This window comes from Pinus tabuliformis, chromosome 9, assembly GCF_031772625.1.
Source record: "Pinus tabuliformis cultivar Carrire ecotype Pingquan chromosome 9, CPIR1, whole genome shotgun sequence".
Taxonomy (NCBI): domain Eukaryota; kingdom Viridiplantae; phylum Streptophyta; class Pinopsida; order Pinales; family Pinaceae; genus Pinus; species Pinus tabuliformis.
This window is the reverse complement of record NC_142307.1, coordinates 426467502-426481148: the sequence shown is the minus strand read 5'-3', so window position 1 is coordinate 426481148 and position 13647 is coordinate 426467502.

Sequence of the window (13647 nt, the reverse complement as noted above, 5' to 3'; positions counted from 1 at the left end):
GACTCAATTGTGACTGGTAGTGCTTTGACAGGTGGAGCTGTTGGTGCCAAGGATGTTACCAGTGTTGAGGGAACTTCTTGCCCTTTTTGTGTTTCTAGGACTTCTACTGTTTGTGGATGATGCAATGGTGGAATCTTGAGTTGCTTCTTTAAAGCAGCTATGTCATCATTATTTTTTTATCAACTTTTCAGTGGCCTTCACGTATTTGGGATCATGTCCCTACTCGTTGATTAAGTCCTCCAAGGACTTGATTCTGGTGTCCTTTGCCTATGAAGAGGCCTTTCCTAATTGACATTGCGCTGATATGTTATTTAGGGAATTCTGCAGTTGGTGAGCTGTGATGGCTTTCCCTATCAAGGTGGAGTAAATCATCTCCCCTGTCTGTTTGTGCAGCTCAATCTAGTCAATAGGATGTATGTCCTTTGCCAGTACTTCAAAATCTATCTTCTAGAAATCAGCTGTTGTCCTTGGTTGCTGAGTAGTGGGCTTCATAAATGTCATCTACATTTTTCCCTCTTTCACATCATAGGCTGACATTAGCCTTGTCTGGTTTGTAGGTGCCATCTTAAGGTACTGTGCATAAGTTTGGGCTTTTAGCCTCTCATTCCTGGCCTTTATATCCTTGTACCTCTCTCTAATGTCTTGATCTCTGTCAGCAGGCATCCTAAAGGAGGACACCTCAACACTCTATTGCCTTTCCAACATCTGAGTGTTTGATGTGGAAGGTTCTAGTGTATCCCCAGAAGGAGTGGCAGGCCTGCTTCTTTCTTTCTCTGTGCTGGTGGCCCCAATAGTTTCTTCTTTGAATTCCTGTTCTAACACAGGATTTAATCTTTGCCTTTTGACTAGGCTATTTTATGCATATGTTTGTATGGTCACTCTCCCTAATGTAGTAGCCTCCTCCCTATCCCTTTTGAGGCTTTTCTCCTCATTTAGAGGAGTTTTCAAGTTAGGGGGCGTACTCATAGTGGGATGTTGTGTACCTATTTGACCTAATTCCTTTGATAGGTCTGGCTGCTCTGATTTTCCTGCACCTGGGATTTTGTTTGGACTTGAGATTATCCTGGCACCTGCAGGAAAGAACCTTCATCAAGGCTTTTCTCTAAATCAATTATATCATTTTCAACTGCTACTTCGGTGTTTTCCCTATCTACTAAAGTATTCTCCACCCATTCCAATTGGTTTGCATATTTCTCTATCTCAGGGATTCAGTGGTGAATGTAGGGAGCCATCTTGTTTTTTTGTCTCCTGTTGCAAATGAAGTCACATTGATCATATCTCCACATGAAGCTTTGTTTTAGTTTGAGTCTCTGAAGGATTTCTTCTACTTCTCTTCCAGCTTCTGTACTATTACATACAAAGGGGCCTAGTTGATCCTTGATTTTGAGCTAGGCCTTGTTTTTGGCCTTAACAAAATGTACCTCATCTGAGTTGATTATTTGCTTGTAGTAATCCAGAGAAAATAACCTCATTGGGAGGTGTCTGGGAAGTTTATATGGGGCCAACTCACAACCATAAATCCTAATTTCTATGTGATTTTGGTACAAGTACCAATCTCCCACTTTTTGTTGTTTTGACAGCCGCAGGATCCTCCTGATATCTGAACTTATTCTTGGAGGAGGACTTCCTAGCAGCATGGTCACTACTGGATGTACAAAAGATCAATGAAATCTGTGTATGGATATGGGGAATCATGCTTATGTATAAAAGGAGTCCAAAAAATTACTGACCTAGGATGACCTTTAGTGTCAAGATTTTGGAGAGTGAATGGGAACTTGTCAACTTGATAGTATAAGAAAAGGTGGTACAAAATTGAAGAATACTTAAACACTCTTTCATTACTCATTCTCAAAAATTTCTCATGCATCCGATCAGATATGTACTTGGCATAATCATATATGACAACAAGGGGTTGTCCTGGAGTAAAAAAGGACATGAGGGATAAAATGATTTCATCTATATACTCATTGGTGGTATAGCCTAAAACCCAAGAGATCATTGCTACTATATCCTGACCAAATGGGAAAATATGGTAGCCACATATGGAGGAGGTTCTGTTGGGACATGCTTTTCCTCCCTGATGAAGGTCTGAAGCATTTAAGCAATCTTGGCAGTGGTAAGCTTTGGAAATTTGTCCAGTAGGTCTCCAACTAAAATAGGGGTTAAGTTCTACCCTGGTTGTAGTTGCAACATTTCATTGATTGACTCGACAATGGTGGTGAAAAGTATGGTTTGGTCAGAGGACATCACTGCCCTTTAACTGGGAATGTATTTTGCATGGCAATAACGAATGATTTTAGGGAAAATGTGCACCTCAGGGAATTGATACTTGGGCAAATTAGATTCCCACAGACCTATTTTATCAGCTTGGTTTAGGTATTGGTCCCTGTATCGGCAGTACAGTTTGATAGGGGATTCAAGGATAGAGGTGTCCTTGATTTGGAAATATTTATCAGCAAGGGGAAGGTGGTCCAGGTCCAAGTGAGGAGTAGTAATTGGCCTGACATCCATGGCAATAGGGGTAGACATTCTTAGTTCTTGTGGATTTAAGAATGGGGGGAAAGTAAATTTTCAGTTTTTGAGATAATGGGGGTTCAATTCCAGGTGGGTTTTATGCTACTAAAGTTCCCTTTAATTTCAATTAAGAAAGCTTTAGAGATTGGTTTGGAAATTAACAAGGCTTTCAATGGATTCTAGCTTAAATACTTAGAATTGATGAAAACGGGGTGTGAACCAGGTAACTAACAATTTTGAATGGTTGAAAAGGCTGCAATCAAGCTGGAAGGCAATCTGGGAGCTTTTGGCATCTTCAGAGTGCAGGTGTATGTGGGTTGACAACTTTTCAATGTTCACAGGCACGTGCATGGAAAATTACAGTTAAAATGATAAAAACAATGATTTGGGGCTTTTTTGGATTTATGCGCAAAAAGTCAATTTGGTGGGTACGAGTGAATAGTGACCATTTTTCACGTAGCAGGATGAACAGTGGTAGTTTTGGTGGGTAGCGAGCTAGCAGTAAGCAGTTTATTTTGCACAGCCTATGAGCACTTGGCGGTATTGGGAGGAGGGCACCCGATTCCATTCATCGAGCGCCACGTAGCTTTAGGGGCCCAATAGAAAACAACCCATTTCGGGCGGGTAAAGTTCAGATTTTGGGCCCTTCCAAAATCAACGTGAGCCGTTGGATGGAGAGGGGGGAGATCGCGCGGTGATCGGGCATGAGACTTGCATGGAGGGTAATGGAGGGGCCCTACGGTCATTTAAATGAGGCAGTTTGAGTTTAATGAAGGGTTAAGGCGGGGATTAACGCATCGGGCATGATTTGATTGGTTTTGACATTAATTAATCACATATTGTTTAATTATGTCCTTTGTCAGGGTTCAGATATAATATAAAGTTTATGTTTCAAACTTAGGGGTAGGGATATTAATATTAAGGGGGTTTAAAAAAATATACGGGAAAGGGGTTTTTTCGGGAATTACCATATAAATAATGTTAATAGTTAATATGAAAATTGTGGGGGATAAATGAAGTGGCACTAAGCATAATGTATTTTTGTGATTTCATTCGCTTTTTACATAGAACATTATAACTTAGGCTAAGTGCATTTTTGTGGTTTTTTCATAAAAAGGGGTATCCAAGGGGGTAATTGCTTTTCCTTAGGAAAATGGTGTTTTAACCTTAGGAAAGGGACTTATTAGGGGAAAATGAATGAATTGAAGGGGGTGAATGTTTATGAGGGGATCTTAGTACTTAAGATCTATAAGTCATTGGGCCGAGGGTCCAGTCCCTCCAGAAGTCAGAGAAATGCTTTGAGCCCCTTTGACTTAAGATTTTGGGTACTTCAAACTTATTGTGGGAAATTAGTTAAGTAAAGGGTGAAATGAGTGAGGGGAAATTAGTTAATTTGATTTTGTGAGTTTATGCCAGTCCAATTTCTCTTTCATACTTAGCACTTTTATGATGAGGGTGATAAATATGCTTTTGTCTAACAATCATCATAATTCTGCAACCTTTCTTCTACTTACCCATCTACTCATCCTACCATTTTTACTTCTCTTTATTAGGGTGCCTTTAAACTAGAAAACCCTTATCAAATATTTTCTTTTCTTTACAATGGTAATCTAGCTAAATCTAACCTTATTACATCCAAGGGCTCAGATTAAACAATTGAGCTCCTTTTTATTTACTCTACCTAATCTACTTATCTGCCAAGATTACATTGTTTGGTCAGATTTTTATTCTCTATCTATAAACATGAAATTGAAGCATGAAATTGCCAAGTTTAAACATTTTGACTATCATGGATTGTGGCATAGGTTACAAACTGCACACAATAATTTATTCTGCATAAAAAGTAGATAGTTGTGGCATTTTGACTAGCACACTTTCATAGTCTTTTCTTTCCTTGGGGTTCATATTTTCATCTTTTTTGACCTTTTTATTCGTTTTGTCCTTTGATTTTTATTTGAGGACATACCCTCTTTACATTTTTTAATTTTTTGAATATGGAAAATATTTGCAAAAAGCAAAGGTATGTACATATTACAGGTTTTAATCTCAGCCATTCAAAAATTATGGCTCTTATTGGTATAGGAACCTAATAGTGGTTCCACTTGGCGATGGCATTTCCTGGTGAAATGTCAAGAACTTGTAGATCAATGGCCTTCTAGATTGCTATGATGTTACTCTGCAAATTTTTTCCCTTTCATTTTTTTTCCTTATTTCTATTTATGACAGTAAAACCTTTGAAGCTTAGGGCCTTCTCTTCAGGCTTCAACTCCAAAAATTACCATCCAATCAACTCTAAACTTTTGAAAAATAGAATATGTACAAGTGATTAGTGAAATCAGTAACTAGGTTCTATGTAGTGTTTAAGCATTCAACCATTAATTGGTCCTCCTTCTACTTCTGTGCCATCCAAGTCTCTAAGGAAAAAAGCATTATTACCCCTAAAATCATAAATGATATATGGGCCTTTCCGTAGGAAGTCAAACTTCCCATGTTTACCTTTATCCTCTCTTCTTGAATCCCATTTCAAAACTTTGTCTCCTAGGTAAAAATATTTTGCTTTGGTCCTTTTACCAAAATCTTTCTTGATCCTTTCCTGCACAACTTGGGATCTGATGTACACTTCTTCCCTGGTCTGCTATAAGTGAATTGTCTGGTTGATTCTCCTTTGAATGTCATTTGGCTCAATACGCACCTCTTGGAGTAATTTCATCACTGGTGTTCCCAAGGAAGATGGGAAAACAACCTCCATTCCATAAACTAATTGATAAGGACTGGTACCAATGGCTTTCTTTTTGGTTATCCTATCTGCCCACAAGGAATTTACTAGCTTCTTGTTCCATGTTTTCTTGTTATCCTCCAACAATTTTTTGATGATATTCACTAAAATCTTTTTGGAGGACTCTACTAGTCCATTCCCTTGAGGGTAATAAGTTGTAGAGTGACCCAGGGTTATATGATACTTATTACAGAAATCAATCATTCTTCTGGATTTGAAAGCTGCTGCATTGTCAGTGATGATTTTGGTGGGGCATCCGAATCTGGATAGGATGTTGGCCTCAAGGAAGTTTATTATGACAGTGTCAGTGGCTTGTCTTGAGGGTATGGCTTCTATCCACTTTGTGAAATAATCTGTAGCAGTCAGGATCCATCTGTGTTGGGCAGAGGAAGGTGGATGGATTTCACCAATGAAGTCAACACCCCACTGTTGAAATGGTGCTTCAGCAGATATTGGTTTTAGGGGCAGGGGTAAAATCTTTTTCTTTCCTTCAAAAATTTGGCATTTATGACATGAGGTTACAAATTTCTTTACATCAGAAAACAAAGTGGGCCAATAGAAATAGGCTCTAAGAATCTTGTCAGCAGTAGTTTTCCAGTAAAGATGTCCTACATAGTCACCTGCATGAAACTCTTGTAACACCTTGTTAGATTCTTCTTTTAATAAATAGTTAAGAAGGATACCTTCATGATTCCTCCAAAACAGAGCATTGTCAATTATTAAAAACTTTAAAGATTTCATTTTTAAAAACCTGCTTTTGGTCTTGGATAATTCAGGAGGAGCTTGTAAATTTTGTAAGACATATATGATGTCAGCATACCATGGTGATTCAATAAAGGCCTGGCTGATAGGCGGAGTTTCCATCTCCTCTCCATTATCCATTTCTGCAATAAAATTTATGTCTAAGGTCTGATAGTTTGATTCAACCATGAGCTTGGCTAAACCTTGGCCTTTGATAACCTTGGTTGGCTTGATTTCTAGGTCAAACTCTAATATAGTAGCTATCCATTTCCCTCTCTTTCCATCTGGACCATCCTGTGTTAGGATGTCCTTGGCTACTGCATTGGGGACGTAGGCTATTATATGAGAATATAACTGTAAACTCTAAAATCTTTGATAGCTTTGACCAAAGCGAAGGCTTGCTTTTCCATTATATTGTATTTTAAAGAGGCATCTCTCAGGGCTTTGCTAAAAAAGGCAATAGGTTGTTCATAACCCTCATCATTCTTTTGCAGTAGGACTACAACAATTGTGTGTTCTGAGGCAAAAGAGAATATAATGAAATCGCTATCAAACTGTGGACTGATCAAAACAAGTGGTTTTGTTAAGGCTAGTTTAATATATTCAAAGGACTTCTTAGCCTCAGCTGTCCATTTTATGGTTGAATCTTTCTTCAACATGTTATTCAATTATCTGATTAATTCTGCTAAGTTAGAAATAAATCTCCTAAGAAAGTTTATTTTTCCTAAAAAGGCTTGTAATTCTCTGATGCTCCTAGGATATTGTATTAGTAAGATGGCTTCAATTCTTGTAGGGTCTATTTGGATACCATATTTAGAGATTATGTGGGCTAACAATTTACCCTCTTCTAACCCAAATAAACATTTTTTAGGATTTAGAGAAATTCCATATTTTCTACATTTGATGAAAACCTGCCTTAGATTATCTAAGTGTTGTTTATCAGATTTTGAGAATATAGTGATATCATCTAAGTATATTACTAGGAAGTCATGGATTTCCTTAGCAAAAGCTATATCCATAGCTCTTTGAAAGGTGGCCCCTGCATTCTTTAATCCAAAAGGAATCTTCACATACATGAAAGTGCCCCAAGGAGTAGTGAATGTAATTTTAGCCTGGTCATCTGGGTGGACTAAGATCTGATTATAACCAGAAAACCCATCCAATAATGAGATCCTGGTTGACCCTACAACCCTTTGTAATATGTGATCCATTTTAGGGAGAGGTTAATTGTCTTTAAGTGAAAATTTATTGAGATTTCTAAGATCAACACACAGTCTAATCTCACCAGTCTTTTTCCTTGTGGGCACCAAATTCAAAACCCAATCAGAGAATCTAATTGGTGCTATTATCTTGGCTTTGTACATTCTTTTGATTTCCTTTTCAATATAAGGCAATAGAATAGGATTAATCCTCCTAAGCTTCTGTCTAAAAGGTTTCTGGTTTTCTTTTATGGGGATAGTGTGTTTTATTATGCTGGTATCATAGGACTTGAGGTCCTCATAACTCCAAGCAAAGACATCTTGGAATTCCTTCAGCGGCTCTATGTATTTCACTTTTTCAGTAGGAGGTAAAGACTTTGAAATTTTTATCAATTTTGGATTTTCCTTAGTCCCTATGTTGCACTCCTCTATATCAGATTTCAAGGGTTCCATCTTTGGTTTTCTAGGGACATCATTTGAATCAAACAAGTCTTCCAAAGGGGTTAATCCTTTGGGCAAAAAGTTGTCTTTGAGATTAATGATTTCAAAATCTTTGTTAATTATCTCTTCAATTTTAACTTGCTTTAGGATTTGAATATCTGATTTTGTAAACTTTTTGGGATGGAATCTATCTATCTCTTCATCTCCTAATTTGTTAATTTCTATTTTATCTGTAAAATCAAGATCTAGTGTTATGTCAGTATCTATATTGCTATTTACCAATTCTTCCTCTAAAGTTAAAAAATTGTTTATTTTTTGGTCATTGGTGAATACTTGCTATTTTTTTAAGTTGTCTGGGATAGCAGGTCTATGCCTAACCTAAGAAGTGTACTGATGCTTAGGTTGAAATGGTAACTTACAAGTGCTGGCAAACATTGCTAAACTATGAGCCTGCATATAATGTTTCCTTGGAATGACTGAAAGCTTAGTTTCTAAAAAAGTGTTCAATATTTCTACAACTATTCCTCTATAAAACTTAATCTAGGGTCTTTAGTCATATATACAGCATTAATTTGTTTGATAACCAACTCAGAATCTCCCATAATAGAAACTCTTATAGCTCCTAACTTTTTAACCAATTTGAGACCTAAAAGAAGGGCTTCATACTCAGCCATATTGTTGGTGCATTTGAAATTCAGTCTGTAGGCATGGCCCTCTGAGTAGTCATTCTCTAAATTGTAAATCCACACTCCTGCTCCTAATTTGTTCACTGATCCATCAAATTCAAGATGCCATAGTATTTCATGTTCATAATTCTTATTGTCTGGGGGGACAAAATCTTTTTTGATTAAGGAATATTGAATTTGTACAATTTCATTTGGAACTGTAACTGCAATTTATTTTGGTTCTGAAATAATGTTGTTTGAAGTATTTTCTTGGTTTGGTTCAGCATTGTACAGAATGAAAGAATCAATGTCAAAATGCATGGAATATATAGGAAAGTTCTGAGGCCTCTCCTAGCTACTCACTACATACTTCATCAAGGTCTCTCTGTATAGTTTTTTAGGATGTCCAAAGACTGATATTGTGGCATATGAAATTTCAAGTTGCAAAGATCCTTGGAGTTTGGCCCCCCATGATCTAGACAATAGCATGCCATATTTAGGTGGTATATCAACAACAACTATGTCCATAAGAATGGTCTTAGCAGGGTATTGTACTAGGGAAACACGAAGGTCTTTTATTAGTCCTAGGCACTTAACTTGACTTGAATCAAATGAAAACAGGCCTTTGTAAGGCCTAGTGATATCTAAGTTCAACTTTTCCATAACAGATTTAGGCATTAAATTATGTGAATCCCCAAAATCTAACATTGCATTGTGTAAGATCTTATCATGAATGTTAAGGCTGATATAAAAGGGTGGTATCCCTCCTTCTAATGTTTTTCCATTAACATCAGGACCGAAAATAAGTTTAGGCTGCTCATCAAATAAGTTAACAAAGTCTTCATTCTCAATGAAGTTTAAAGATTTGATTATTTGAGATTTGTAAGTTTCATTTTTAATCAATTCTGTTAAGGGGACTGAGATTTTTAGCTTAGCCACCTCTGCTCCCAAATTGAAAGGCAAAGGGGCTTTCTCTGTTTGAGGATTTCGAACCTTCATGGCAGGAGTTGGAGTAGGTTGGTCTTCTTTTTCTACATTAGAAGTCTTTTTCTGTGGATTTTCTAAGGGGATGTTTGGAGTTTCTTCCACTGTCTCCTTAGAGGGGATTGAAGTGGATTTTTGATTATCAGGGGGTTGGTCATTGGTTATATCTAAAATGGTGGGACTAGAAGGATTATGATTTGGTCTAGAGAGGATTTGGAGAGTTTTTATAACTGGAACTGCTTTCTTGTTTTGGTCAGGAGTATCAGTGTTCTTTTTACTCCTCAAGTTGTATTGTTTATGCACTTTGAAGATAGCAGAATCATACCCTTGCTTGTAATCGAATGATTCTCTAGATTTGGTCTGTAATTACTGAAGCATATGTAATTCCTGATCATCTTGAGTCAAGAATACAGTTTCCTCCTCATATAATACCATTAAGTTAATTTGTGTGTATTGTTCAGGGTCTTCTGAATGGGATGCTTCAACAAAGTTTTCTTGAAAAGGAGGCCTAATATTCTGATCAGGCTTATTTTTTCCAGTATTTTGATTTTGATTCTTTATAAAGATTGGACTTCTCACTAGAGGTGCTTGTTGATTATCCCAGTGAGGCTTCCTTTCAATGTTCTCCATCCTATCCATCAGTTTTTCCATTCCTTTGGCTAAGGCATCCATTTTAAGGTCAAAGGGTGAGGCTTCATCTTTCAAGGGTGCTCTCCTTTCGTTCCTAACCCTAGCTCTTTTTACTAGCAAATTAGCTTCTACACTAACTGCTACACTCTTCATATCTTCTAGAGTTGGAGGGTTTCTCTTTCTAAGTTGGAATTCCATATTAGTGTCGAACCCATTAGGAAACTTTATCAAAGCTAAGCCAGCTAGGGGTCTAAGGTCGACTGGTATTGCATTGTATATATATTGTTGAATCTAGTACAATAGTCCTAAACTGTTTCATTTGGTCCTCTCCTAATGTTTTCATATTCTGAAATGATCTGCAGAGGATTTTTTTTCTTTTCCCATCTATTTAAAAGTTGTTGGTAAAATACTTCTAAAATATCTATACTGTTAGCAAGTAAAGATATAAACCATGTTCTTACATCGCCAACTAGAGTCTGAGCAAAAACTCTCATTTGGACATCTCCAATATCAATTTCATACAATTCAAAATAATCTCTCATTTTTCTTGTATGATGTTGTGCTGTATAGGGCCCTATGCCATGAAATTGGACAATTTTGCTATGGTAGTCTTGTGGCATGGCACCTAGTGGAGCAGGTAACACAAGGGAGGCATATCTATTTGCCATGGCTCTAAGTTGGGCAGGACTGAGAACTGGAGTTGGGGTACCAGGGGATGATATAGAGGTTGATGGATAAATGGGAGTAATGGGTGACTGTTGTGTAATGGTAGGTTGGTGGGGAAGTGACGGTATAAATGGAGCTATGGAATGAACTTCAGAGATGGAAGGGAATAATGGTGAACTAAAGGAAGTTGAAACTATTTCAGAAAGCTCAGGGATCTTACTAGTAGTGAGGGATGACTGAGGGGAATTTAGAATGTACTGATCAATTGACAAGTTTTCCCTTTGGACTTCAAGTTCTGCTGTAAATTCTGGATCTAGAACTATGTCATCAAGTGCACTTTCAGACCTGGTTCTAAATAGGAAAAGGTCAAAATACTCGTCAAAGGGGAGGTCTTCTAAAAAAAACCACTCATCCGAGCAGGAATCTGCTTTAATTGAAGACGTAGGACTGACTGAACTTTCTCGTCTTCTGGATATCCTTGAAATTAGATTAGGATTATCAAATACTTGGGGAGGGTTTGGATTTGGGTTGGCCCTAGTATAGTGAGTTCTTCTTGAAGCCAGAATTTCAAACTTTTCTAGTTACTTTATTTTTATGAGATTTTTATAAATAACTTATAATAAACCCTTCAAGAGGCTTGAAATAAATATTTGAAATTTCTCAAAGGTTTATTAAGGCTGAGGATTTGATTCTCCAGTATGGTAGCCACTATGTTATCACTCATAAGTCTTCCCTAGAAGTTATCAAAAGAAGGAATAATCCGAGGTAACCACAAACCTAATCTTTTAGAATCAGGTTCTAGCCAACCTAAGTCTAGAGAGGGCTCTCTCTTTATAATTTAACTTTGTTTTTTATTAGATTTTAGGCTAGTTTTTAGTGTTCATGAGGATTTTGATTTTGATTGAAAGTTGGGTGGTGGAATTCTTGGAACAGATGGATAGAGCTAGGTTTTTAAGCCATTGGGCTATGGATTCAATCAAAGGATAGCTTAACTAGACCAGATCATTAAAGGGATTGTTTACAGGGCAGGCTAGCAAAGAAAAAGGCAAATCTTCAAAGGGTTGATGGATGGAATGATTCTAACCAGGGTAAAAGGGCAATGAAGAATCCTTAGACTGGGATCAAAATGAGGAACAGAGGGTGATCATCAACAAAGAGCAATTAAGAATTATTTGCTACATAGACCATAGGGAGAAACTACGGAAGTAAGGGAGCATTTAAGAATTCCCTAACTAAGATAGTTTAGCAGAAAACATTAAGAAGGTAAACCGTCAAAATAGAGTGTACTAAAGAAAATTCTGAAATATCATTCCTAGTTTACCATTCAGATTTCATAGAAACACATATGATTATTAATAAACATAAGGAAAAACAATAATACACATTAGAGAATACTTATTTGATTTTCGCTTAACACAAGAATCCTGTAAAATGTCTGAACTTTATTCCATGATCCAACGAGCCAATCCAATCTTGATACAATAACACTTGGATTTTAGATATGAGCCTACAAAAATGTCTTTGAATCCACCTTAAATACTTCGAAATGGGAAGTATTTATACAAAAAATATTACAAAATATCTCATAATAGTTTGAGATTTAATTAAGGAAATAAAAATATCTTCAAGCATGAAGATAGAGACAGATGGAAAACTACATCATGATGTCCCTCTTATTGTGGTAGTGCCGATTGTTGCAGTTGAACTTGAGCCCTTTTAGGCTAGCTGATATGTGTACGTTGGAATCATCTTTGTCTTTGGTCTTTAACTGATACTCTTTAGCCTGTTTCTCTTTGACCTTGTTTACCTATTTCATCTGGCTGCTATTTAGATTTACTGTGGTAACTTATAGTAAATCTGTCATCTTTTCCCAGTATTCATCTTTAGGTAATTTTGCTTTGAGCATCCTTCTATATATCTCATCTGCCTTAGTGTATTTGGAAAAATTTGGCTTGGTGATGAATAGATTTTTTACTTCATGCTCTAAGAAAAATAGTTTTTCTAAAGTATCATACAATACTTTCCCTGTTGGCAGTGCTTTGATTCCTGAAGTGTTGGCCTGTTCCTTGGAAAATTTCTTTAATCTATCAACATAGTCCAATTAGGTCATAAGTTTGTCATTGATGACCATGGGACTTGGAAAGCCATTATCCCTCAAAATTTGAAGCTTTTCCATGAATCTGTCAATGCCCACTTGCATGTTATGGAATTTTTCCTCCAGGTTAAGCATAAGGTTTCTTTTAGAAAGAACCTTTTTGACTTCAATGATGGCTTCAGTTCTGTCTTCCACACCAAGCTCATTTAGTTCATGCCTGTTCTTGCTTTTCAAGAAATTGATGAGTCGATTAGTGTCCTCAGGTTGGTCTCCTAGGCCTTCCTTTACCTTTCGTATTGCTTCAGTGGCCACTTTCACCAGTTTTGTTTGCTCGAATATCACTTGAATTGATGGCCAAATATCATTGACAGAGTCAATGATATGGGCCCAGAGCATCTCCTTAGTCTATCCTAGTGGCTTTTGCAAAGTTAAATCTTTTTCAAGGACCTTTATCTTCTCACCCATCCTTAGGGCTTTCTGTGTTTCTTCTCTTTGTTGTATTTGGGCGAGCTTGCAGTTAGTTTCTAATCTTGCTACTTTCTCTTTAAGCCTCTTAAGTTCTATTGCCTGGATAGACATTTCCTCCATCGCTTTCACTAACTCTGTTGTTTTTTCTGTTGAGGTACCTGCTGTTGTAGACTCAGTTTTGATTGGCACTGTTGTGGCAGGTGGAGTTGTTGGTGCCAAGGATGTTGCTAGTGTTGAGGGAACTGTAGTTGTTACTGTGGGAATGGCAGCTGTGGAAGTGGTGGCCAGTTCACTTTGTTTGGACTGAATCAATGTGTCCAATTCTTTTCTATTTCTTTCAACTGGTCATTTAGCTTTACATAAGCTCTTCTTACCCTTTTTGTGTTTCCAGGACTTCTGTTATTTGTGGATGATGCAATGGTGGAATCTTGAGTTGCTTCTTTAAAGCAACTATGTCATGATTCTTAT